Source organism: Primulina eburnea, chromosome 12, assembly GCF_022965805.1.
Source record: "Primulina eburnea isolate SZY01 chromosome 12, ASM2296580v1, whole genome shotgun sequence".
NCBI lineage: Eukaryota > Viridiplantae > Streptophyta > Magnoliopsida > Lamiales > Gesneriaceae > Primulina > Primulina eburnea.
Genome location: NC_133112.1, coordinates 16,703,463 through 16,731,265, shown reverse-complemented (window position 1 = coordinate 16,731,265; position 27,803 = coordinate 16,703,463). Strand labels below are relative to the sequence as shown.

General features: G+C 38.2%; 1 long non-coding RNA gene across 1 annotated transcript; it reads right to left on the bottom strand.

Annotated features, from left to right (window-relative positions):
- Positions 1-11,987: 11,987 nt before the first annotated feature.
- On the bottom strand, positions 11,988-27,541 carry LOC140807906 (uncharacterized). The gene is made up of 3 exons (XR_012112775.1): positions 27,483-27,541; positions 22,323-22,381; positions 11,988-12,200 (listed from the first exon to the last, which is right to left on the bottom strand). It is a non-coding gene; the product is annotated as an uncharacterized lncRNA (long non-coding RNA).
- Between the last annotated feature and the right edge of the window lie 262 nt (positions 27,542-27,803).

Sequence of the window (27,803 nt, the reverse complement as noted above, 5' to 3'; positions counted from 1 at the left end):
GTCCTTACGACCCGGGACAACACTGAGGCTCTATATGCTAGGGCTATGCTTTTACTCGTTTACCGGCTCCAGGAGATTCATCAGGTGGCGAGGTTGGGTACAGTTGCGACACATATAGGAGCCAGTGCATTGTAGTCGGGGATTCACCGCTCACCTGCGGGTGTGGATATCCTATGTGATCTGATGTAATAATAGTGCATGGAATCTCTGGCCAGAGTATGAGATGTACAATGGAGAAGGAGTTCTCCAATAGTACACGCGATGCCACTATTAAAGTTATCACATTGTTATCGAATTAATATGCAACCCTCGATGAACCAATGGTTGCAGATTCGATCGGGATATATGAGATGAAGGGACCGTACTGTATGTTAATCATAATATACTGGTTCTTGCAGGCACTATCAGTGATACCTAGGGGATCATGGGGCGATGCCACTAGACGCTCTTACCATGATCCGATGGGTGCTATTAGAAATGAGTTCTGACATTCTTGATCAAGGTGTTGATGAAAAGAATGAGGCTAACTAGGGTAAGCCCGAATAAAGGATTATGTCCTGAATCACAAAGAGTTGTGAATCCACGGCTAGCTGTATCCCTGAACCATTGAGGGTCACACAAGCACTGGATCGTTTGTTCCCGTTGAGAGAAAAAATTCAAGGAGTTGAATTTATATTATGATATAGTAAATTCAAAGAGTTGAATTTATGATAATTAAATTTTGAGAAAATAAATTCAAGGAGTTGAATTTATGAGATAATAAATTCAAGAAGTTGAATTTATGAAATTTGGAGATAATAAATTCAAGGAGTTGAATTTATAAAATTGATAATTTAATTTATTAAACTCAAGAGTTGAGTTTATTAACTATTAAATCTTTGGAGGTGATAAATTCAAGGAGTTGAATTTATAATTTAAATATTAAATTAAAATGTTGAATTTATAATCGATTTAATTTATTAAACTCAAAAGTTGAGTTTATTAAAAATTAAATTAAATATAGTAGGAAGTATGTTTAATGTGTTTGTAGGAGTATAAGTCCAACATACTAAATAATTAAAGTTTTAATGGACTTTGATTAATTAATTAAACTAGTTGGACTAGCCCAATTAATTGATCAAGCCCATTAATGTTAATTATAGTAATTAGGTCATGGAATTTTTATTTTAAAAATTTTGACATAAAATCATAGCCTCCACTAATTTTGATTGTGAGATTTTGAGAATCACAACCATAATCCTCCAAATATTTAGTTTACTTAATTAATTTAATTAATTAAGCAAATGATAATTAAAAGGATTAAGATTTCATTATTCTCAAAAAGATTGAGATAGGATTCATGAGTTTCAAGGAATAAAAGGAGAACAACTTTTCGGCTGTTCCAATTCCACCAAGCATCTCTCGAAAAATCCATTCTCAAAACAAGAAAAATTTGGCCAGTCAAATTGTTTGAGGTTGTGCCGGGTTTTAGTGTTTCATCTCAATGAAAAATATCTTCCAATATTTCTAGTGCAATTTGGAAGAGGATCATACAATTCAGTCGTGGACCTGATTAGAAGGAAAGAAAGAATTTCATCGAAGAAAGTTCGTAGGAATTCATCAAGAGCTAATCCGTTTATACCGGATTAGTTGGAGTCACGTGATTAATTCACAAAGGTATAATTTTTCTGATATCCTATGAATGTTAATTTATGAAAACCATAGGAGTGTCCAAAATTATTTTGTTTTTCAAAATAAAATAAAAAAATTTTAAACTTCCGCTGCGTTTGGGCGTGTAGAAAACCGAGATCCAACAGTGGTATCAGAGCCAGGTTTTTCTAAATCGTATGGTTTGATATTGAATAATTAATTTCTAACCACACAAGAAAATTTTTCAGAAAATTGATGCACCACGAAAATTTATTTTTCCACATTTTCGAAATAAAAAAAAATTAATCTGCCCGGAACTGTTCCGGGCAGTCGTGTGCGCAGGGACGCGCACGGCAGCGAGCCGCGCGCGCGGCGTCAGACAGGGGCTGCCGCCACTGCCCGAAACGTTCGGGCAGTGGGCGGGCAGTGCACGTTCGGGCAGTGGGCGGGCAGTGCGGGCGGCTGCTAGGGATTGTCTCGAGAACCGTTCTGGATTATGGGCTTGAATTGTTTGGGCCTAGGGTGCAATTTTCTGATTTTTTCAAATTTTTGGGTAAAATTGATATTTTTGAAAATTGGTTCAAATTTTATTTTGGAAAATTGATTTTTTAGAAATTAATAATTTTCTTGTAAAATAAATAATTAGAATATGATTTTAATTATTTATGGTAATAATGAGTTTTACTAGAAATCCATTATTATTGATATAATTGGAAATTAAATAAAAGAGTTTATTTAATTTATTAAATTCTTTAATAATTGTGGTGGTTAGTGATAAAATTATTATATATATGATTTATCAATTAATTAAATTGTTTAATTAAATTGATGTTAATATTTGATATTAAATGCATGAAGGATGATCGAGAGCCTTGACCAATGTGTTAGGTGTATGTTATGATGTTTTACTGTTTTATTTGTTTTTTTAATATTTGATATTATTAAAGTGGGCCTGGTTTATGGCCCGTTCCCACCCCATGAGACGTATCCCTTATGTGCCATGGCTATTTAAATGTAATTATTAGAAATAGTGGGAGATCAAGACTGGAAGATGGTGGGCTCGAGGAACGAGATGAAGACATGTAAAATATTGGAAGCTCTTGTAATAGTTGCATTTGCATCCCTGCATTCACCTAGGTTTAGGACCTGGATCCATGTTTGGCTCACATGAATCTAATAGTGTTGGCGATCGATCATCCTTATTTATAGTTGAATGTCATATTATGATATATGTGATATATAGTAGAATGCATGTATGTACAGATAATATAGTTGCATGAATCCGGCAAACATACAAACTCATGGCACGCGATTTGAAATTAAAATGATGAGACAATTTTAAAATTAAAATCCCTCATTTTGAATAAGATTCAAAATTTATATCAAACCGGAAAAGTAAAAATTAAAAGAGTTTAATTTTTCCTTGCCTTCCATCAACCGTGGTTGCATGTTGATCGCTACCCGCGGACAGTGTCTGGCTCATATTATTGGGGAGGCCTGTACGCCGGAAAGCTGTGACTTCCACCGGACATATGATGTGAATTGAGTGGAACTCCCATGACTTCGGCTCATATTATTGGGGAACTCATGGCGATCGTTTACTACAATTCAATATTGATGGGTTTGTTTGACACGCGAAAATAAACGACGTCATATTATTGGGTCCTTATTAAACGTGAGGCAAAACACGCAGAGGTTGCATAGGGATGCAATTGGACTCTACCTTTTAGAAATTATAATTGGCTGATATTATTCGGGATTATAATTGGCTAATTGGACTCTACGTGCCTACTAAAGAAATACGATTTCCCTTTTTCATCAGAAGGTGGTGGAAATGTCAAAATAGTAGGAGGAAGATTTATAAAATAAAATCCATATTTTATATCTTAAAATTATTTTAAAATAATCAGCAATCATTATTCTGTTTTCGTATCAGTATATTTTCGATTTCGTCACATAATCCAATTTTGTTATTAACAAGCTAATCGAATCTAAAGACTAGTTGGGAAAATTGTTCTGAATTCAGAGAAAATGGCATACACACTAATGTCAGTCCTGTTGAACTGACAAAGCATGCAAGATGGTAGGATCATAGTATGCAAGCTAAAGTGTAACATGCTCGCTTTTATGCCAAATGAACTGCAGGGACAGTTTGAGGAAATTTTGAATGCTGCTGACATTCGAATAAACATGCAAGAATTTCATGGTGCATGAAACTCGTACATTGATGCACACCACTTTTAAAAGCTCGTGACTACACGCATGCAAGATGGGGCTTTGGTCCATGAGCGTAGTGTACGTATGACTGGGCTTATTGAGGATGTGGTGGGCCTGGAATATGTGATTCCTAACGAGTTACTAGATAACATCAATTTTTTGTCTTTCTCTTTCTCATTTGATAGGGTTATGGTGAACTTAAATTTGAATAAGATAGATGATAGCCTTGAAGAGCTAGCCAATATGATTATAACTTATGAGATCACCATAAAACAGAAAATTGTTGTTTTTCTAATAGGGCCTCTCGTCAGACGAAAAATGGCCCACAAGGTGAGGGAAAGAAATGTTCTGCTCCTCACAAGAAAAACAATCCCAATAAGAAGTAAACTCTGAAAGACACTTAAAAGGCCTATAAAGCCCGATAAGTTAGAACATATTTATTTCACTGCAAGAAGTTCGGACATAAGAAATTATATGTGCCAGAAATGTTCTGGAAATGATAAGTGAATGTCCAAGTAAACACGATTTCAACAACAAAAAAAAGAAAGTTAGATGATCCAAATCCCACAAAAATATGGCACGCTAGACTAGGTCATATTTCCCAAAGAAGGATGCACAAGCCAGTGGGAGAAGTCATGTTTGACTTGTCAGACATAAATTCTCTACCTACTTGTAAATCTTGTCTAACAGGAAAAATGACAAAGGCTCCATTCGATGGAAACGTGGAACGTACGCATGGTCTACTGGATTTGATCCACATAGACGTTTGTGGCCCGCTAAGTGTTAGCCCAAAATATGGGCAATCCTACTTCATTACCTTTACTGATGACCATTCGAGGTATGGGTGTGTTTATTTGATAAAACGCAAATCTGAAGCATTTGAAAAGTTCAAAGAATTCAGATCTGAAGTAGAAAATCAGCAAGAAAGAAGTATTAAGGCACTTCGATCTGATCGAGGTGGATAATATTTAAGTGCTGAATTTTTGGGTTATCTAAAAGAGAATGGGATTATCTCACAGTGACTCCACCAGCAACGCCACAATTGAATGGTGTTTCTGAACGTCGAAATCGAACTTTTATGGACATGGTTCGATCTGTGATGGGATTCACTGGATTGCCTACATCTTTTTGGGGCTTTGCGCTTGAAACTGCGGCAATATTGTTGAATAATGTCCATACTAAAGCAGTAGATAAAACACCATATGAGATATGGATGGGAAAAACTCTTAAATATTCTTACGAGAGAACGTGGAGATGTCTTGCTTACGTGAAGCAGACAGTGGGAGACAAATTGGATAGTAGATCCACTTTGAGCTACTTTGTAGGATCCAAAGAATTCTGTTGGGTATTATTTCTATCGTCCCAATGAAGCAAAAATGTTCAAGAAATGCCGCCTTTTTGGAAAGGGAATTTCTATTAGATAGAAAAGGCAAGATGATAAAACTTGAAGAAATTCAAGATACTCCCTCAACTATAGAAGTTTAACCCATTTTCCAAGAACCGGTAGTTAAAGTACAAGCTCTTAGAAGGTCTGAAAGGGTTATTAGACAACCTGCAAGATATACGCTTATTCATGAACAAGGCCATGTTGAGTCTTGTGTTGGATGTGATCCAATGAATTTCAAAGAAGCAATATCTGCTACTGATTCAACCAAATGGCTTGAAGCCATGCAGTCAGAAATGGTTTCTATGTATTCAAACCAAGCATGGACATTGGTGGATCAACCTGAAGGAATCGTTCCTATAGGGTGCAAATGGATCTACAAAAGAAATCTTGGGGCGAATGGGAAGGTAGTGACCTTCAAAGCAAGGCTGGTTGCAAAAGATTATACTCAAAGGCAAGGAGTTGAATATGAGGAAATTTTTCACCAGTTGCTATGTTTAAGTCCATTAGATTACTACTAGCCATAGCATCATGGTATGACTATGAGATATGGAAAATGGATGTAAAGACTGCATTCCTCAATGGAGACATCAAAGAAGAATCCTATATGTCTCAACCTGAGGGATACACATCAGTAGGAAGTGAGCATAAGGTATGCAAACTTCAGAGATCAATATATGGTCTCAAGCAGGCGTCAAGAAGTTGGAACCTCAGATTTGATAGCACTATCAAAGAGTTTGGTTTTGCAAGAATCCTGAGGAACCGTGCGTGTACAAGAAAATTAGTGGGAGTGCGGTGACATTCCTAGTACTTTACGTTGATGATATCCTGCTCATTGGGAATGATGTAGGATTACTGCAATCAACTAAAGTATGGTTAGCCAGTAAATTCTCCATGAAAGACATGGGTGAAACGTCCTACGTATTTGGAATACAAATCTATATAGATAGATCAAAGAGGATGCTCGGACTCACCCAAGCCATCTATATCAATACCATTATAAAACGATTCTATATGGAAGAGTCCAAGAGAATATACTTACCAATGTGTCATGGTATTACTCTATCTAAAGCTATGTGTCCCAAACCTGATGAAGAGATAGAGATGATGACACGTATTCCATATGCGTCAGCCATTGGTAGTATCATGTATGGTGTGATATAGACACGTCCTGATGTTGCTTACGCTATAAGTGTTACAAGAAGATATCAGGCAAACCCTGGTCCAATGTATCGGAAGGTCGTGAAAGATATTCTTAAGTACTTGAGAAGGACTAAGAACTTGTTCATGGTCTATGGGGTGCAGAATTGAAATTGGAAGGCTACACTGATTCTAGCTTCCAATGTGACGTAGATGATTCGAAATCGACCTTTGGAATTTTTATTCATGCTTAATGGTGCGGCTGTCTCTTGGAAAAGTTCCAAGCAAGACAGCATTGCAGATTCCACCACTGAAGCTGAATACATTGTTGCATCTGATGCATCCAAAAGAGGCAGTTTGGATGACGAATTTTGTCCAAATGTTGGGCGTTATTCCTAAGGGAGTTGATCCAGTCCCGTTGTACTGGGACAACACTGGTGCCATTGCGTAAGCAAAGGAACCAAGGTCTCATCAGCGATCCAAATATGTACTGAGGAAGTTCCACATCATATGGGAGATGGTGGGAAGAGGAGATATATCAGTTGAAAGAGTCCTCTCTGCAGATAATGTTGCTGATCCACTTACAAAGCCCTTGCTAGGACCATTGTTTGAAAAGCATCGCGAAACAATGAGATTAAGGGTAGTTGGCTCTAGGGCAAGTGGGAGATTGTTAGAGTAGATGCCCTGCAAGCCAACGGTTGGCTAGGGAATTTATTGACTCAAATGAAATAAACAATCTTTATTTTAATATAATTTAACTTTTTATGGTCTTGTTATACTTTATCTGTATACCCATGCGAACAGCATAGATAAAGTCCTGGATTATGCTTTAATATAAATGAATCGTAATTCGATGTTGAAACTCATTTGTAAGCATTGCATATTCTAAATTCGTTCCTAGTCGATTCAGCCGCCTAAAACATGGATTAAGGTCGCTTGAGCTCGAGACTAGCATCTGTGATGTTGTGTACTGCGTTTCTTGGTAAGGGAATGGAGATGTCCAAACATGCAGATGGGTAGTCATATGATGATTATACCGAACAACCCTCCCTCGGACTTTCCAAGTGGTTATCATTCATCGAGAGGATAAGTCCGTGGTTATGATTGTACACCATTAGTCCTTACGACCCGGGACAACACTGAGGCTCTATATGCTAGGGCTATGCTTTTACTCGTTTACCGGCTCCAGGAGATTCATCAGGTGGCGAGGTTGGGTACAGTTGCGACACATATAGGAGCCAGTGCATTGTAGTCGGGGATTCACCGCTCACCTGCGGGTGTGGATATCCTATGTGATCTGATGTAATAATAGTGCATGGAATCTCTGGCCAGAGTATGAGATGTACAATGGAGAAGGAGTTCTCCAATAGTACACGCGATGCCACTATTAAAGTTATCACATTGTTATCGAATTAATATGCAACCCTCGATGAACCAATGGTTGCAGATTCGATCGGGATATATGAGATGAAGGGACCGTACTGTATGTTAATCATAATATACTGGTTCTTGCAGGCACTATCAGTGATACCTAGGGGATCATGGGGCGATGCCACTAGACGCTCTTACCATGATCCGATGGGTGCTATTAGAAATGAGTTCTGACATTCTTGATCAAGGTGTTGATGAAAAGAATGAGGCTAACTAGGGTAAGCCCGAATAAAGGATTATGTCCTGAATCACAAAGAGTTGTGAATCCACGGCTAGCTGTATCCCTGAACCATTGAGGGTCACACAAGCACTGGATCGTTTGTTCCCGTTGAGAGAAAAAATTCAAGGAGTTGAATTTATATTATGATATAGTAAATTCAAAGAGTTGAATTTATGATAATTAAATTTTGAGAAAATAAATTCAAGGAGTTGAATTTATGAGATAATAAATTCAAGAAGTTGAATTTATGAAATTTGGAGATAATAAATTCAAGGAGTTGAATTTATAAAATTGATAATTTAATTTATTAAACTCAAGAGTTGAGTTTATTAACTATTAAATCTTTGGAGGTGATAAATTCAAGGAGTTGAATTTATAATTTAAATATTAAATTAAAATGTTGAATTTATCATCGATTTAATTTATTAAACTCAAAAGTTGAGTTTATTAAAAATTAAATTAAATATAGTAGGAAGTATGTTTAATGTGTTTGTAGGAGTATAAGTCCAACATACTAAATAATTAAAGTTTTAATGGACTTTGATTAATTAATTAAACTAGTTGGACTAGCCCAATTAATTGATCAAGCCCATTAATGTTAATTATAGTAATTAGGTCATGGAATTTTTATTTTAAAAATTTTGACATAAAATCATAGCCTCCACTAATTTTGATTGTGAGATTTTGAGAATCACAACCATAATCCTGCAAATATTTAGTTTACTTAATTAATTTAATTAATTAAGCAAATGATAATTAAAAGGATTAAGATTTCATTATTCTCAAAAAGATTGAGATAGGATTCATGAGTTTCAAGGAATAAAAGGAGAACAACTTTTCGGCTGTTCCAATTCCACCAAGCATCTCTCGAAAAATCCATTCTCAAAACAAGAAAATTTTGGCCAGTCAAATTGTTTGAGGTTGTGCCGGGTTTTAGTGTTTCATCTCAATGAAAAATATCTTCCAATATTTCTAGTGCAATTTGGAAGAGGATCATACAATTCAGTTGTGGACCTGATTAGAAGGAAAGAAGGATTTCATCAAAGAAAGTTCGTAGGGATTCATCAAGAGCTAATCCGCTTATACCGGATTAGTTGGAGCCACGTGATTAATTCACAAAGGTATAATTTTTCTGACATCCTATGAATGTTAATTTATGAAAACCATACGAGTGTCCAAAATTATTTTGTTTTTCAAAATAAAATAAAAAAATTTTAAACTTCCGCTGCGTTTGGGCGTGTAGAAAACCGAGATCCAACATGTACTACGGCTCATGTTGGACCAACTTACAGCCCATGTCTAGTAGTGGTATATGGATATAGGTTGAGGCTCATGTTGGGTCAGCATACAGCCCATGGTCGTTACACCCGGATTTTTCCAAACTGAAGGAGCAAGTTAAGGAAAGAAAGACCCATGAAATCTGCACTAACAATTACATAGTACTTTGGATGAAGGGATGAATATGCATACACTGTAATGCCCGAGATTGTAGGTTGATAGTATGAAATAATGAAATATTGCATGGATGAGAGACCGCACCTACACACCAGTTTATACTGCACCTGCGGTCATTTATATTGAATTTCAGAATGTAGGGCCGAAACAACACCGTACCCGTGCCTAAAAATGTACCGCACCCGCGGTACATGGCCAGTAGGGTGGGAAATTTTATACGAACTAGGACCGCAATTGCGGTGCAGAAGTGACTGCGCCCGCAGTCGACGTTTATGCATTTTGGATGGCCTGCCGAAGCTTGAGCGCAGCCGCGGTTCATGAGCTACCGCACCCGCGGTCATACGTGTTGCTTGAAAAATAATAACTTGTGTCCTTGGCCATGCATATAGGTGTGTTGTCCTTCTTCCCTTCCATTTGAGCAGAAGAGCCGAGGGAGCATTTCAGAAAAAAAAGGGAAGGTGATTTCATCTTAGAAGCAAAATTGTGCAACTTTTATCCATCCAAACTTCAATCTAAACATAGATCTACACTCCTTGCATCAAAGGCTTCAAAAATGTATATGTTTTATTAAATTCCAGCATGTTTGATATATATGTGTTGGGAGAATGATGAATTGAGCTCTATGATATGTTCTTAAGATTTTGGGGACACGTATATTTGCAACCGGATCGATTATCGGATGTCATATGCTATTGTTATGAAATTACAGCATGTATGAGTTGAGATAAGGCAGATTTTGGGAAATTATGATTGTTGTTATTGATGTTATGGCTTGTGGATAATATATTGATTGTTATTGAGTGACCGGTATCGAGAAACTATGCCGTTATACCGTCGAATTGATATTGAACCGTACTAGTATTAGTTTGAGTTGTGGTTTGACATTGTGCATCTCAACATTGTCATTTCATATTTGGATTGACAAATTTGATACCGGCTTCGAGACTTTGATTTATTCCAACGCCTAGAAGGTATAATTCATGTGAATTCAGGAGATATGACTCGAATCAGACTTGGTTGGAGTTTCCCAAAATCACATACTAGATTGTTGTTTATGTTTGATTTCGATTATGCCTTGTTTATAGATTCATATTCAAGCATTGAGATAGGAGTCATTGGCAGACTTGCCAAACTAGACGTTCGGTGGTATCAGCGCATTGGAGAAGATCGACTTCGATTGTAGATATCCGATACAGACAGGGCCGAAGTCTAGGAATAAGACGTACCGTCACCCCGATTGGGAGGGTAGGTGACAGACAGTGACGTCTTATTCACACCGGGATCCCTAGAGTTAGAGTTGAGTCGAGTCAAGATATGATTTGATGTAGTTTCATGCTTTTATTGACTTGGTTTCCTAGAATATGGAACCTTTTTGTAAGGTCCAAAGTTAAGACGACGTAATCCAACGGCATGCAAATCTAGGAATTCTGAAAAATGGTTAATTAAATTATTTTAATTTCTTATTGATTATGTGATATGCATGATTATATGTTAAATAGGATTTTATTGTCATGATGCATAAAATTGTATTTTTAATGATTAATCAAGTTGCGATCGAAAAACGGAGACCGATGGCTGAATAACGAAAAATGTTTTTATTAAATAATTATTTTTGATTCTTTAAAATATGATTGTGGGTTTTCTTATTTTTGAAAATAAGGGGTTTTGAGGTGATTTTATACGCCGGGACGTAAATTTTATCGGTGTTGGTTTTTCAACAAAAATACGAACTTTTTGGCAACCCGTCTATTAAATTCGCAAAATTATTTTTACCAAAATTATTTTAATACTTTAATTAAATCCTAATTAAAACTAATGAGCCTTAATTGTTGGCTTAATAGGCCTAATGTTTAATTAGTATTTAATATATAAAACTCACCCTAAACCTAAACTTTTGTGCACGCCACTTTCTGAATTGTGGGCACCGAAAATACTCCTCCTAGAACACGGCACACACACACAAATTGAAGCAAAATTTTGGTGGAAGCTCAAGGAGAGTTCAAGCCACGGTTCCCGCTCCGTTCTTCGCAATCGGCAACAGTTTTTCGTGCGTTTAAAACGCAAAGGCACGCCATATTCTCCCTTTACTCATCATCACAATATAGTATTTGTTTGTGCATGAATTGTTTTTAGAAAAAACATAGCAGCATGTTAAAATTTCGTAACTTCAGGTGCATGTGTTCTAAATTGGTGTTTTAAATTTCCAAAATCATGTTTTATATGTGTTAAAGGGGCTGCCATGATCAGGACATGTTTAGATAGTGTTTTACATGAGGTTAGAGTCCTAAAATAAGCCACCAACTCGTACAAAACCGAACACATAATAGGAAATCAAGGGGTTCGGTTCTTGTCTTCACGGCTGGGCTTGGTGTTGGCTCCTGTCGAGGGGCTAGCCAGGGTCGTGGGGGGTCCAAGGTAGAGTCTAGCCATATTAGAACTTGTGGGGACCCGGACGCTAATCCATTCCTTAATCGTCTTTAGGAATATTTAATCATTCATAATAGACATGGTCTAAAAATTTTTCTTTTTAAATTACACAGCGGAAACATAATGTAATTAAATTCAAATTACATATTAAACATAACGTACAATTATTGTATGATCTACAATAATCCGACTAGGTTCAACTATAAGTCAGTGCTGAACCCTAAGTTGCTTCAAAGTCCGGACCTCCACGCTATCTAGTCCAGCCTCGTTCTCTTCTTGACCCTGATCCTAGCCCACCTGTTGCCATGCACACATACAGACAAGACAACAGCCGGATAACTCCGGTGAGATATAAATATCCCAGTATAAATCATGTATACATGCAATCATATAAATCATATAAGAGCATATAACAAAATCATATCCTATATCAACATCATGATATAAATCAATAACAAGAATAAATCATATTCTAAACATGTACCCTAATCCGGAACATAATTCAATATCAAGAATAATTCCTATTCTAGACATATACCAAATATCAGGAACATAATCAATATCAAGAATAACTTCGATTCTAAACATGGTCCAACATCTGGAACATGATCAGTATCAAGAATGATTTCTATTCTAAACATGTACCAATATCAGGAACATAATTCAATATCAAGAATAATTCCTATTCTAAACATGTACCAAATATCAGGAACAGAATCAATATCAAGAATAATTCCTATTCTAGATATGTACCAATATCATGAAACATAAAAAGGCATGAACCATATTCAGGAACATAAATCAGTATTAATCAATACCATAAACTATAACTGTCACTCAATCCAGTGACTCTACTTTTTAGACTAGACTCAATCCTAGTCTAGGGATCCCGGTTTCCAGATGTGGTATTCCTATATCGAATTCCGTAAAGGATGGAACCATAATCTCTATTACTCGATATAACCATGGCCCTGGTATTCCTATATCGAATTCCGTAATAGAAGAATTCCAATACCCTTTACTCGATATAACCAAATATGGTGTTCCTATATCGAATTCCGTAATAGATTCTGAAGAACCTAAAGGGGGGGTGAATAGGTTCTTTTAGGCCCTTTAGCGTTTTTAAAACGAGTTTGCAAAAATTGCAAGCGGAAGACTTGAGGGACAATCACAAATAAAGTGAATGCGTAAAGTAAGTGCGTAAAATAAATGCGTAGTAAAGTAAATGCGTAAAGTAAAGAGGGATAGAGATGTTTATGGAAGTTCGACGAAGAATCGTCTACGTCTCCCCTTCTCGATGAGGATCGAGGTATCACTATATCGACTTGGCTTTAGGAGCTCCAAGCTAGCTTTTACAACCACGCCTCGATGCGTCTACTTGGCCTTGAGGGCTCCAAGGATAGCCACGAACTTTACAACCCACTCGAGAGTATTACTTTCACTCTTTTTCTACAACTCTTTTGATATTACAACTCTTTTAATCAACGCACACAAGAGATAGTAGAAAGCTTTGTAAGAGACAAGAGAGTGGAGTGGGATCGAATGATTGAAAATGCATCCTCAAAGGCCTATTTATACTAGACTTGGACGCCAAGGTTCGGATCTTCTGTTTATGCTTCGGAACGTCCGATCTGATTGAAATCAATTTGCGTAAATCTGGGATGACTTCGGATCGTCCGTTCATGACTTCGTAGGGTCCGAACATATGCTTCGGAGGGACCGATCATACTTCGTTGCTTCCGAACAGTTCTTTCAGACAGTGATGAACAACTTCGGAAGGTCCGAACTCAGGTTCGTACCGTCCGAACATTCCCGCGTTTCCGGAGATTTGAAATCTTCAACACTTCGTAACGTCCGATCATGTCTTCGTAGCGTCCGAAATCTAACTCAATCAACAGTCATATCAATTTGTCTCCGCATTGAAGTGATTTGATTGCTTGTGTTCGGAACGTCCGATCACGTCTTCGGAACGTCCGAACTGGCTCCTCGCAGCTTCCGAACAGCTTCTACTTTGCTTCTGATTTGCACAAATTCGGAACGTCCGAACCACATTTCGGATCTTCCGAACTTAACTTTGTTCTTAATTTCCTGCATGCCTCAATATAAAACATTAGTACATTTTTAATCCAAGTTTTGGTATCATCAAAACAAAAACTTTGGGATATGTTACAGCATTAAAAACATTAATCTCATCCTCGAGATTTGTATGCGTTTAAGGCGTAACAATCTCCCCCTTTTTGATGATCACAAAACTTGGTTAAAAATTGAGATAACAATAATCAACATAATCGAAATGGTTATTAAATAACTCCCCCTTAATCAAATAACAAGTCTAAGAGGTTGAATTAAGGCGAATTTAATAACCAATTAATAGCAATTTTAACCAAATAAATTCTCCCCCTTTTTGTGATAAGCAAAAAGACATAAGTATAAAGAGAGACAAATAAACAGGTAAAATATCCACTAATAAATGCAAGTCTTTTATACAATGATGCATAAAGATAAAATAAACAAAAACATAAGCTAAGAATCCGCATCCCGCGACTCTCTATGTCTCCTCATCTCAGCCTCGATGGAATCCAGACGCGAAGAAGTCTCGGTATGATGGCGCTCTAAGGTAGACTCTAAAAGAGAAAAACGAGTGTCGAAACGAGTCTCCAATCGCTCGAGATACTCGAAAATCCGATCGTAGGGTCCAGAGGGAGCAGGCGGAGTGAAGCCATGAGGAAGGTCATCCATGGTCATCAAAGGAGTGCTAATAGGGTCGGGAACACGCTGATGGGATGAAGAGGGAATATCAACCGAAGGAGTAGGAGTGGTACCCGTAGTAGGGGGACCAGCGGGAAATCCTCTCGTCTGAACGTGAGGAGGAAGGAGACCGAAGGGAACATGAAAGTGTTCGGTCGGACGATAGGACGCAAAGATGCGATCCTTGTCGATGACCCAAGAGGATAAGACGGGATTCCAAGAGAGTCCCATCTTAACAACAGTATCATGGTCGATAGTCTCGCGAGGAGAAATAGATAAGGATTCTTCATCTGTAAAGTCAATGCCCAGATGGGCTAGAATCCGGTTAATGAACCGGCCAAATGGAAAAGAGACGCGAGTAGAAGAAGCCGCGTACTCCATGGCGTACATAAGAAAACGGGGAAGGTTAAAAGGACGCTGGGAGACTAAATAATAGAGAATGTACAGATCGAGATATTTGCAAGTGGAGAGGTCTCCACTGCGAGGAACAATAGAAGAAGTGATGAGCTTCAGAACAAGCTGAAGCTGAGGAGAAAGGTCCTTCGCATGAGGACGGTCATCGGCAGGAGTAGGCGGACGACCGAAGATGGTGGTCAAGGCAGTGACTCGATCAAAAGTGGGGTCATTCTCAGTCCAAGACTGAGAAAAGAACTCACTCGGTCCGTCTCGAGGAAGATCGAACCAAGTGGAGAGGTCGGCGGTAGAAAAAGAAATGAACCGACCCTGAACAATGGTAACAACACGAGTGTCATCACCACCAAGAACTAAGGAAAAGTTCGCATAGAACTGATGTATGAGAGAGGGGTAGATGATATCGGGTACGGAAGGTAGAAAGAAGTTTCCCCAACGTTGAGACTCAATAAGAGTAATCAACGTAAAGAAATTTGCACGAAGATAATCGGTGTGAAGGGTACGACCAGGCAGAATGTTACGGGTTTCGAATTCAGGTGGGGTAGGACGAGGGTTGGGTGGTTGGGTAAGATCATGGTGAAAGGCACCGTGACGAGGGCGAACATTTCGGCCAGCTACGTTACGGCGCGGAGGCATAGTGAGTAGTGAGTGTTTTGTGTGGGGAAAGAAAGAAGGAGTGAATGAGCAAATAAATCAGAGGATCCGAACGCCTATTTATAGGCCATGTTCGGACGGTCCGAACAAGAGTTCGGAAGGTCCGGAATTTGAACGGAACGGTTATCTGGCAATCAGTTCGGACGATCCGATTAGCAATCGGACAATCCGATCATAGAACGGAGGCTACGAAGAGTAAACGGAGAGTCCGAAGTCTGACAATCAGGCATGGGAAGGCGCGAACATTTAATGACATCGGAAGGGGGTTCGGACGATCCGATGTATGTTCGGATGGTCCGAAGAGTGAATCGGAGGTTCTGGAACCTATGGTCAGGTTCGGACGATCCGAACACGTTCGGTGGATCCGAGGTGAAACGGAGCATCCGAATAGGAGCGGTGATTCCGAAGTAGCCAAGATGAGGAACACCCAAAATTTTAAAATATTTAGCACATAAATGAATGTTGAGCCATAATTATGGATAAATACAATTAATTTGTATTATCCGACATTATAATGCTCACATTAATAATACTCCCCCTCAATTTAACAAATATGTACGAGAGTATTAGACTAGTGTTTACAACTCAATCATGCCAAGTTCACCACGCAAACGAGTAAAAGTAGATTCATCTAGTGGTTTTGTAAAAATATCAGCAATTTGATTCTTGGTGTCAACATAGTGAAGTTCAACATCATTTTGCTCAATGTGATCACGAATGAAATGATGTCGAATGTCAATATGTTTAGTACGAGAATGTTGAACTGGATTCTTTGTTAGACATATGGTGCTTGTATTATCACAAAAGATTGGAATTTTTGAAAAAGTAACACCATAGTCGAGTAATTGATACTTCATCCAAAGAATTTGTGCACAACAACTACCGGCAGCCATATACTCGGCCTCGGTCGTTGAAAGTGCAACACAGTTTTGCTTTTTAGAAAACCATGACACCAAGCAATTTCCCAAAAAGAAACAAGTTCCACTAGTGCTCTTTCTATCCACCTTATATCCTCCAAAGTCGGCATCACAGTAAGCTTTTAAATCGAAAAATGAGTTCTTAGAATACCATAATCCGAGATTTGGAGTATTTGAAAGATATTTGAAAATGCGTTTTAAGGCGAATAAGTGTGATTCCTTTGGACATGATTGAAATCGTGCACACAAGCAAACACTAAACATAATGTCAGGTCTACTAGCAGTCGCATAGAGTAGGGAGCCAATCATGCTACGAAATAACTTTTGGTCAACAGGTTTACCTCCCTCATCTTTGTCGAGTCTGACTGTCGTGCTCATAGGTGTGGATGAGGCTTTGGAAGACTCCATCCCAAACTTTTTTAGCATCTCCTTGATGTACTTTCCTTGGTTGACAAAGAAACCATCCTTGCATTGCTTGATTTGGAGACCAAGGAAGTAGTTGAGCTCGCCCATCATGCTCATCTCAAAGTGATCCTGCATAAGCTTAGAAAAATCTCTACACAAGTGTTCATTAGTAGCACCAAAAATAATATCATCTACATATATTTGTACTATCAGCAAATCATTATTTTTAGTCAAGGTAAATAAGGTAATATCAACTTTACCTCTACAAAAACCATTAGACAGCAAAAAGGTAGATAATTTCTCATACCAAGCTCTAGGAGCTTGTTTCAAACCATACAAAGCCTTATCAAGTTTATACACATAATCAGATAAGTGCACATCTTCAAAACCAATAGGTTGCTCAACATACACTTCTTCTTTCAAATCACCATTAAGAAAAGCACTTTTAACATCCATTTGAAACAATTTAAAGTCTCTAGAGCAAGCAAAAGCAAGTAGCATGCGAATGGATTCTAGTCTAGCAACAGGGGCATAAGTCTCATCATAATCAATTCCCTCTTCTTGACTATATCCTTTAGCTACTAGCCTAGCTTTATTTCTAGTGATTGTACCATGCTCATCTAACTTGTTCCTAAATACCCATTTAGTTCCTATGACAGGTCTATCAGTGGGTCTAGGTACAAGATTCCAAACTTTATTCCTTCTAAATTCATTTAGTTCATCTTGCATAGCAATAATCCAAGAATCATCAAGTAAAGCTTCTTCTATGTTCTTAGGCTCTATGTGAGAAAGAAAAGCAAGATAATTGCACATATTAGAAGAGCGAGTAGATACTCCCTTCGATGGGCTACCAATGATGAGGTCCATGGGATGATCCTTGTGTGTAGTCCACTCCTTCGGAAGAGGTGCGTCCTCTTGATCTTTAGGAACATCATCTAGGCTTGTGGACTCCAACTTTTCGCCAAGGATATCTATATCATCATCATCAGAAACAACAGTTCTAGGCAAGCAAGGGTTAGTTTCATCAAATATGACATGAATAGATTCTTCAACTAGTAAAGTACGTTTATTAAAGACTCTATATGCTTTGCTAGAAGTAGAGTAATCAAGAAAGATACCTTTGTCCGATTTAGCATCGAACTTACCCAGGTTGTCCTTACCATTGTTGTGGATGAAGCATTTTGATCCAAAAGCGCGGAAGTAAGAAATGTTAGGCTTTCTCCCTCTCCATAGTTCGTATGGAGTTTTCTTGAGAATTGGCCTTATTGATACGCGATTGATGATGTAACAAGCAGAACTCATTGCTTCAGCCCAAAAATATTTTGGTAGAGAATGCTCACATAGCATGGTCCTTGCAATCTCTACTAGGGTCCTATTCTTCCTCTCAACGACACCGTTTTGTTGAGGAGTTCTAGGACAAGAAAAGTTGTGACCAATGCCTTTGCTTTGACAAAAAATTGAAAAATTTTCATTTTGAAATTCCGTTCCGTGGTCACTACGGATTTGTTTGATCAAAAGATTTTTCTCATTTTCAACCTTTTTGACAAAAATTTTGAAATGATCAAAGGCATCATTTTTGTGGGCTAAAAACAATGTCCAAGTAAAACGTGAAAAATCATCTACAATGACAAAAGCATAAGATTTTCCTCCTAGACTAGTTGTCCTCGAGGGACCACATAAATCTAGGTGAAGTAATTCAAGGGGCATAGAAGTGGATACAAAATTTTTATTTTTAAAAGATTCCTTTGTGTGTTTACCAAGTTGACAAGCATCACAAAAAGAATCTAATTTTAAATTCAGCTTTGGCATTCCGGAAACTAGGTCAAGTTTTAAAAGTTTTTCTATGGTGCTCATCCCAACATGACCAAGTCGTCTATGCCAAAGAATGTTGTCATCAACATTTAATGTTACAAGGCTTTTTATTTTTGAAAAAGATGAAATCTTTAAATCGACCTTGTAAACATTTTCACTTCTATAACCTTTGAAACTAATGGTTTTGTCAGTTGTGAGTGATACAGTGCAATCGTGTGGTGTGAATTTGACTTCATAACCCCTATCGCACAATTGACTAATGCTTAGGAGGTTATGTTTAAGCCCTTTCACAAGAAGTACATCATCAATAATAGTAGAGTTAGATATACCTATTGAGCCGATGCCTTCTATGATCCCTTTGCTGTTGTCTCCGAAGGTCACCGATCCTTTTTCTTTTGGTCGAATGGATTGTAGCAGCTTCTTTTCTCCCGTCATGTGTCGAGAGCATCCACTGTCAAGATACCAAGTGCTCGATGACTTGTCTCCCCTTTGTCCCTACAAGGTTGAGATACAGTTTGATAGTTGGTACCCGTTTCTTTGGGTCCTTTGGGGTTAGTAGTAGTTGGGGATTTGGGGATCCATTTCCAATAACTATTTTTGTTGTGTTGGTGTCTAAGTTTCTTGCATTTAGGTCTTATGTGGCCTATCTTACAACAGTAAGTGCATGTTGGTGGTGTTCTTGGTTTTGCCTTTGCGATAAGACTAGCGAAGTTGACTGATTTCTTTTCATATCCTAGACCTCCTTTGTCGAAGTTACACCTTTGCATGCTCAAGAGGTTTTCTAGTTTACCGCTACTCACATTGAACTTGTTGAAGGCTTTCTCTAAGTCTCTTAGATTTGTCTTGAGCTTAGTGTTGTCATGCATCCTAGCTTCTAGTTCAGTTTTAAGTTGCTTATTCTCATTTCTAAGTGACTTAGCCTTATTGTACATACTAGTGTAAGCGGAGAGTAATTCATCGTAAGAGGGTACCTCGTCGTCATCCGAGTCGGTCAGATGATCTTCCTTCGCCATGAAGCATAGGGTAGACTCCTCTTCGTTGTCGCTGTCGCTCCACGTGGCTAGAAGGGCCTTTTTCTTGTCTTTGCCGGCCTTCTTCTTGGAGGGACACTCGTTTGCATAGTGACCCTTTTGTTGACAGTTGTAGCAGGTCACTTCCTTCTCAAACTTTTTGTCTTTCTTGTTGAAGTTGGAACTCCGCATGAATCTTTTGAACTTTCTAGTGAGGAGAGCCATTTCTTCATCGTCGCTATCTTCAAGTTGACTGGTCAAGGCGATCCCTTTCGCCTTTACTTTATCGTCATCTTTCTTTGTCTCCTTCCGGGTAGATACTTCAAGTTCATGGGTCTTTAGGGTCCCATGAAGTTGATCAAGGTCGTAGGATGCCGCATCTCCCTTGTTGGATTCAATGATAGCCGTGCGCTTTGCATCCCATTCCGCCGGTAATGCTCGAAGGGCTCTCCTCCACACTTGTTTAGTTGGGTAGTTCTCACCAAGTTGGGCAAGCTCATTGATGATTTGGGTGAGCCGCCGGAACATGGTGTCGATATCCTCCTTGGGTTCCATCTCAAAGGTCTCGTACTTGAGTTGGAGAAGGTCTATCTTCGTTTCTTTGACTTGATTGGTTCCCTCGTGGCAAATCTCCAATTTGTCCCAAATCTCTTTGGCGGAGGTGCAAGCCGAGATTCGGTTGTATTCATTCATATCTAGAGAACAATGAAGAATATTCATAGCTTTAGCATTTTGAGAGATAAGTTTCATATCGTCCTTGGTGAAGTCATCCATTCCCTTAGGAATTTCCTTATTATCCACCGTTTTCATGGGGATATAGGGACCTTTCACCGTTATTTTCCAAAGGTCGTAATCGACGGATTGGATGTATAGAGATATTCTATTTTTCCAATATCCGTAATTTGTACCATTGAAAAGAGGGGGACGATTTGTGGATTGTCCTTGGGCATACTCGCTTGCTAGATTGGCCATTTTAAAAGATTTTGAAAAACCTTGCTCTGATACCACTTGAAGAACCTAAAGGGGGGGTGAATAGGTTCTTTTAGGCCCTTTAGCGTTTTTAAAACGAGTTTGCAAAAATTGCAAGCGGAAGACTTGAGGGACAATCACAAATAAAGTGAATGCGTAAAGTAAGTGCGTAAAATAAATGCGTAGTAAAGTAAATGCGTAAAGTAAAGAGGGATAGAGATGTTTATGGAAGTTCGACGAAGAATCGTCTACGTCTCCCCTTCTCGATGAGGATCGAGGTATCACTATATCGACTTGGCTTTAGGAGCTCCAAGCTAGCTTTTACAACCACGCCTCGATGCGTCTACTTGGCCTTGAGGGCTCCAAGGATAGCCACGAACTTTACAACCCACTCGAGAGTATTACTTTCACTCTTTTTCTACAACTCTTTTGATATTACAACTCTTTTAATCAACGCACACAAGAGATAGTAGAAAGCTTTGTAAGAGACAAGAGAGTGGAGTGGGATCGAATGATTGAAAATGCATCCTCAAAGGCCTATTTATACTAGACTTGGACGCCAAGGTTCGGATCTTCTGTTTATGCTTCGGAACGTCCGATCTGATTGAAATCAATTTGCGTAAATCTGGGATGACTTCGGATCGTCCGTTCATGACTTCGTAGGGTCCGAACATATGCTTCGGAGGGACCGATCATACTTCGTTGCTTCCGAACAGTTCTTTCAGACAGTGATGAACAACTTCGGAAGGTCCGAACTCAGGTTCGTACCGTCCGAACATTCCCGCGTTTCCGGAGATTTGAAATCTTCAACACTTCGTAACGTCCGATCATGTCTTCGTAGCGTCCGAAATCTAACTCAATCAACAGTCATATCAATTTGTCTCCGCATTGAAGTGATTTGATTGCTTGTGTTCGGAACGTCCGATCACGTCTTCGGAACGTCCGAACTGGCTCCTCGCAGCTTCCGAACAGCTTCTACTTTGCTTCTGATTTGCACAAATTCGGAACGTCCGAACCACATTTCGGATCTTCCGAACTTAACTTTGTTCTTAATTTCCTGCATGCCTCAATATAAAACATTAGTACATTTTTAATCCAAGTTTTGGTATCATCAAAACAAAAACTTTGGGATATGTTACAGCATTAAAAACATTAATCTCATCCTCGAGATTTGTATGCGTTTAAGGCGTAACAGATTCCATTACTCGATATAACCAAACATCCAGTGTCCTGACCTAACCGTCAAGGACTGTAGCTCTATCGCTAATATCCTATCTTGAGACATCGTGCAATGTGCCGTGGCGATACCACCACTATCCGGCACTTCTGTCACAAGATAACTCGTTTAATACCTGTCATCTAATATCAAGAGAACAAGTACATCAATCAACTTAATGCAAATATCAATGCAATCAGGTAAAGTATGTGATTTAGGGAAACTCGAGTCAAACCTCCCTCGAGTTGTGCAATCCCAACTCAACATTAATTTATACCTTTATCTTCTCGCTCAGAAGAAGAAGAAATCCCGACTCTACCTCGGTCCAGTCCCAATCTGGTAATCACAATATTGAACAGTCACAATATCAATAAATAACCCAATCCGGAATATGCTCTGATCAATATTTAAATCAAAATATACTCTGATCAATGTCAATCGACATACGGTATACCAATACAATCTAATTCAATACCGACTCTGATCAATATCAGTCAACTGATGTTTCGACGGCATAACAATACTGTCTCAATAACCCCGTCAGTCCAAACATCACAGATATAATACCAGAACTCATAATCAATATCGATACCAGTCAAAATCTCGATAACCCTACATATCTGATATGAATTGTCAGTCAAATCGATTCCAAAAATCATAACAATTACATAAACAGTCCGTTCTTTAATCTGACTTCGATTCTATGATGTCTAACATGACAAGAACATCATATATGAATCCTATTCAATTCGGACAATAGTCTAATTTCAAAACATGTCAAAACGTAGCAAAACTTACGTCCAGTTGTAGCCTACGTTGATAGGAATACAGTACTGAAGTCGGATTCAAAATCGAACGGACGGATTTCTCACGAATCGAATTCTAAAATCAAAGAATCAAAGTTTCCTCTGAATTCCGTTTCTTTCTGATTATTTACGTTTGTACATATATATATATATACATACACGTTTGCATGCAAGTGACCAAGTGGCAACTTTTCCTTCTGCATGTTTCTCGCTAGGGCGGTCAAAATCTACCGCTAGGGCGAGTCAGTTTCGGTCGAGATCCTCGGCTGAACATCTCCTCTCGCTCGAGCGGTCAGAAGTTGCTCGCTAGGGCGAAGAACTCTCGGCCCTCACAAATTATACATGCGCGCTCGGGCGGTGCTTTTCTGCCGCTCGGGCGCGAGATGTTCGGCCTAACATCTTGAGATGTTCGGTTCAACATCTTGGCTTAACATAAACCAACGCCCGGCTTCGTCATTTGAGTTCCTATGACTTCCATTACGTCAATTAATCAACATCTGATTACAGTAATTAAATCTCGGGCATTACATTTCTCCCCCTCTTAGATCTGAGTTCGTCCTCGAACTCACAACAATCAATTCAGATATATCAGAAGAAATGTGTACAGAGTTTAAACCAAAACTCCAATATCTGATTCCAGTCTGGAATAAGAATTCACGAAGTATAATGTCATAATACTTCTTCTCCAGTTCTTCTGACAGAATAGATCTCGCATTACTGGTTATACAACATCCGTATAAACCAATCTACAGCTCCTCACCTATCAGGACCATCAGCTGTTATCAAATCTGTTTATCTCAAGCAAAGATATATACAATCTTTAGCTTCAACTACCAATCGTCATCATCCGACTTTGGTTTATTTAGTCTATGCATTCTGAGCTATCCTCATTTCTTCTGATTCAGTCTCCTTTTCCTTATCAGATTTCTGATCTTAACAAATCTGTCCTCAAGCATTACTGCAATATCATTCCCATACGAAGGAAAATAGCAGTTCTCACTGTACAATACCTTGACTAAAGCTATTCCGATACTCATCTGATAGCCATTATTGTACAATACTTCACAAGTGACAATGAATCATGTCAACTAGTGCTAAAATCAAGCACTACATTTCCTGGATATCCTCCAGTATCAGGATAGTTCACTCCGACTATCTGTCAATCTATAAATCATAGATGAACAATCATGCTGTACACTCAACCAAAAATACAAAATCAAACGAATATCACAGTCTGATAAAATCAACTTTGGCATCTAATACAATCTGACCCCTGTTTCTGACATAGCTCTCAGTCATCTGGTCATATTTGTACGTCATCTTGTACAATCTAACATAGGCAGATTTGAACAATTGTTCAATCATAACTACCTACTGGTATAATCTTGGCAAATTTCGGTGATTCCCTCACAAAATCCATAGAAATGTACTCCCATTTCTATTTAAGAATCAATAATCGATATAACCAATCTCCTGGTTTCTATCTTCCAGTCTTCATCAGTCAACGATTTAGACATTTCAATATCAATTCTGACATAACTGATTTCATCTGTTTATATCAAAACTGTCCATTCGAATTATCACACATTTCCTGTTACCAGAACAGTACTGAACCTACTACTGTGTGCATCTGACAATACCTGCCATTCAAATCCGAATATCTGACACAAACAAATCAGCTAATCATATAACATAAAATATTACCTACCTGGTAATCGGCTCTGACACACTGTTCTAACTATCAAAATCAAGTTCTGAACAGTCTGATTCAACTTCTGAACTGCTTTAATCTTCAAAATCAGTTCTGACTCGACTGAACTGTATATAACCTCAACGGTTCATAACAATCGATATCAAACACAGACTCAGAAGGATAATACTATCGGATCAGATTCAAAATATCAGTACACAATGCTGATCTAATGACTGCATAAGACACAATCTCTGACATTTCTGACATCTCGGAAATTCTGCCATCTTCAATGTCATTCTCAGTCACTGATCCCTGGAATCAAATCAGGGCTGAAATCACTCTTCCGGATACATGACAAATCTGAAATCTCATCTGAAAGACTATAGCAAACTTCCTGCTATTAGTAAATCAATCCCTGATAAGCTCAACTTCAGTCATCAACTGAATACATAAGGAATTATTCCATTACTTTCGATAATCATCGAATCATACATAATACGGATATCAAGGAATTCGAAATCTAAATCCCTTACCGTATATCATTCATTCATTGGCCATTTCAGGTCCGAATCTTACCATCTCCTGGCAAGACTCTATAATAAATCTGTACTTGTTCGATATATCAATATCAATCATGCAGTCATCATCCGACAATACAAGTACAATCTATTCTAATTCAATCTCATTCTCAACTTACTGCAGTATATGATATCCCACAGAATATCACTGATATCAAATTCTTTTCCCCAAAAGGTAAAGAAGCAATACTACAGTAGATACAGAACCAACAGGTAAAGCATATATCAGTGCCACCCAATCCAGGATAATCATACTGATTGCATTAGTATATATCAATACATATGCACCATAATCATAAAGGAACAATACCTGCCACTATATCATCAAGTGTGTCCTGGGTCTGTTCCTTGATCACCATATCCAGATGATCTAGCTCCCTGAAATCCTCGGGAACCTCTCAGTTCTAATACTCCTTTGGTTATAATCCACCAACTTCTGACAGCTTCTCGTAACTGAGGGAATACCAGTGTAATTCTCTGTTCATCTGTACAATTAAGTAAATCGAACCGTATTTCTATATCATCAAACCAGTTTTCATACTCTTCCGACGTCCCGATACCACTCAGAATCGGCGGCTGAAATAACTGAAACTCTTTCAATTTCAATTCCATCGGAGTCTCTGATACATCTATCTGATCAGACGAAGTACTACCCCTTTCTGAAATTCTTCTACAAGGTGTATCTGATGATCACAGGAGTCAGTAATCACAAGAGATAATCAATCCCAATCCCTTTCTGATCAGCTTACCTTCTGATCAAGAATTGGTTCTGATTTATTTTCAAATCAGATATATTACCAAATCAATTCAGATATTCAGGTAACATACATTTAAATGCAATAAACCATGCTGGCATGCTAGCATACTCAATGTAAATCAACATAATACTATATCACATGCTAGCAATCAAAAGCAGGAAAGAAAACTCAGTCTACCCCGCTCACTCTTTTCTATCTCAGTGCTAAGGAACCTACAGTTCAAGGACCTACAGCTCTGATACCACCTGTTGTGGGGACCCGGACGCTAATCCATTCCTTAATCGTCTTTAGGAATATTTAATCATTCATAATAGACATGGTCTAAAAATTTTTCTTTTTAAATTACACAGCGGAAACATAATGTAATTAAATTCAAATTACATATTAAACATAACGTACAATTATTGTATGATCTACAATAATCCGACTAGGTTCAACTATAAGTCAGTGCTGAACCCTAAGTTGCTTCAAAGTCCGGACCTCCACGCTATCTAGTCCAGCCTCGTTCTCTTCTTGACCCTGATCCTAGCCCACCTGTTGCCATGCACACATACAGACAAGACAACAGCCGGATAACTCCGGTGAGATATAAATATCCCAATATAAATCATGTATACATGCAATCATATAAATCATATAAGAGCATATAACAAAATCATATCCTATATCAACATCATGATATAAATCAATAACAAGAATAAATCATATTCTAAACATGTACCCTAATCCGGAACATAATTCAATATCAAGAATAATTCCTATTCTAGACATATACCAAATATCAGGAACATAATCAATATCAAGAATAACTTCGATTCTAAACATGGTCCAACATCTGGAACATGATCAGTATCAAGAATGATTTCTATTCTAAACATGTACCAATATCAGGAACATAATTCAATATCAAGAATAATTCCTATTCTAAACATGTACCAAATATCAGGAACAGAATCAATATCAAGAATAATTCCTATTCTAGATATGTACCAATATCAGGAAACATAAAAGGGCATGAACCATATTCAGGAACATAAATCAGTATTAATCAATACCATAAACTATAACTGTCACTCAATCCAGTGACTCTACTTTTTAGACTAGACTCAATCCTAGTCTAGGGATCCCGGTTTCCAGATGTGGTATTCCTATATCGAATTCCGTAAAGGATGGAACCATAATCTCTATTACTCGATATAACCATGGCCCTGGTATTCCTATATCGAATTCCGTAATAGAAGAATTCCAATACCCTTTACTCGATATAACCAAATATGGTGTTCCTATATCGAATTCCGTAATAGATTCCATTACTCGATATAACCAAACATCCAGTGTCCTGACCTAACCGTCAAGGACTGTAGCTCTATCGCTAATATCCTATCTTGAGACATCGTGCAATGTGCCGTGGCGATACCACCACTATCCGGCACTTTTGTCACAAGATAACTCGTTTAATACCTGTCATCTAATATCAAGAGAACAAGTACATCAATCAACTTAATGCAAATATCAATGCAATCAGGTAAAGTATGTGATTTAGGGAAACTCGAGTCAAACCTCCCTCGAGTTGTGCAATCCCAACTCAACATTAATTTATACCTTTATCTTCTCGCTCAGAAGAAGAAGAAATCCCGACTCTACCTCGGTCCAGTCCCAATCTGGTAATCACAATATTGAACAGTCACAATATCAATAAATAACCCAATCCGGAATATGCTCTGATCAATATTTAAATCAAGATATACTCTGATCAATGTCAATCGACATACGGTATACCAATACAATCTAATTCAATACCGACTCTGATCAATATCAGTCAACTGATGTTTCGACGGCATAACAATACTGTCTCAATAACCCCGTCAGTCCAAACATCACAGATATAATACCAGAACTCATAATCAATATCGATACCAGTCA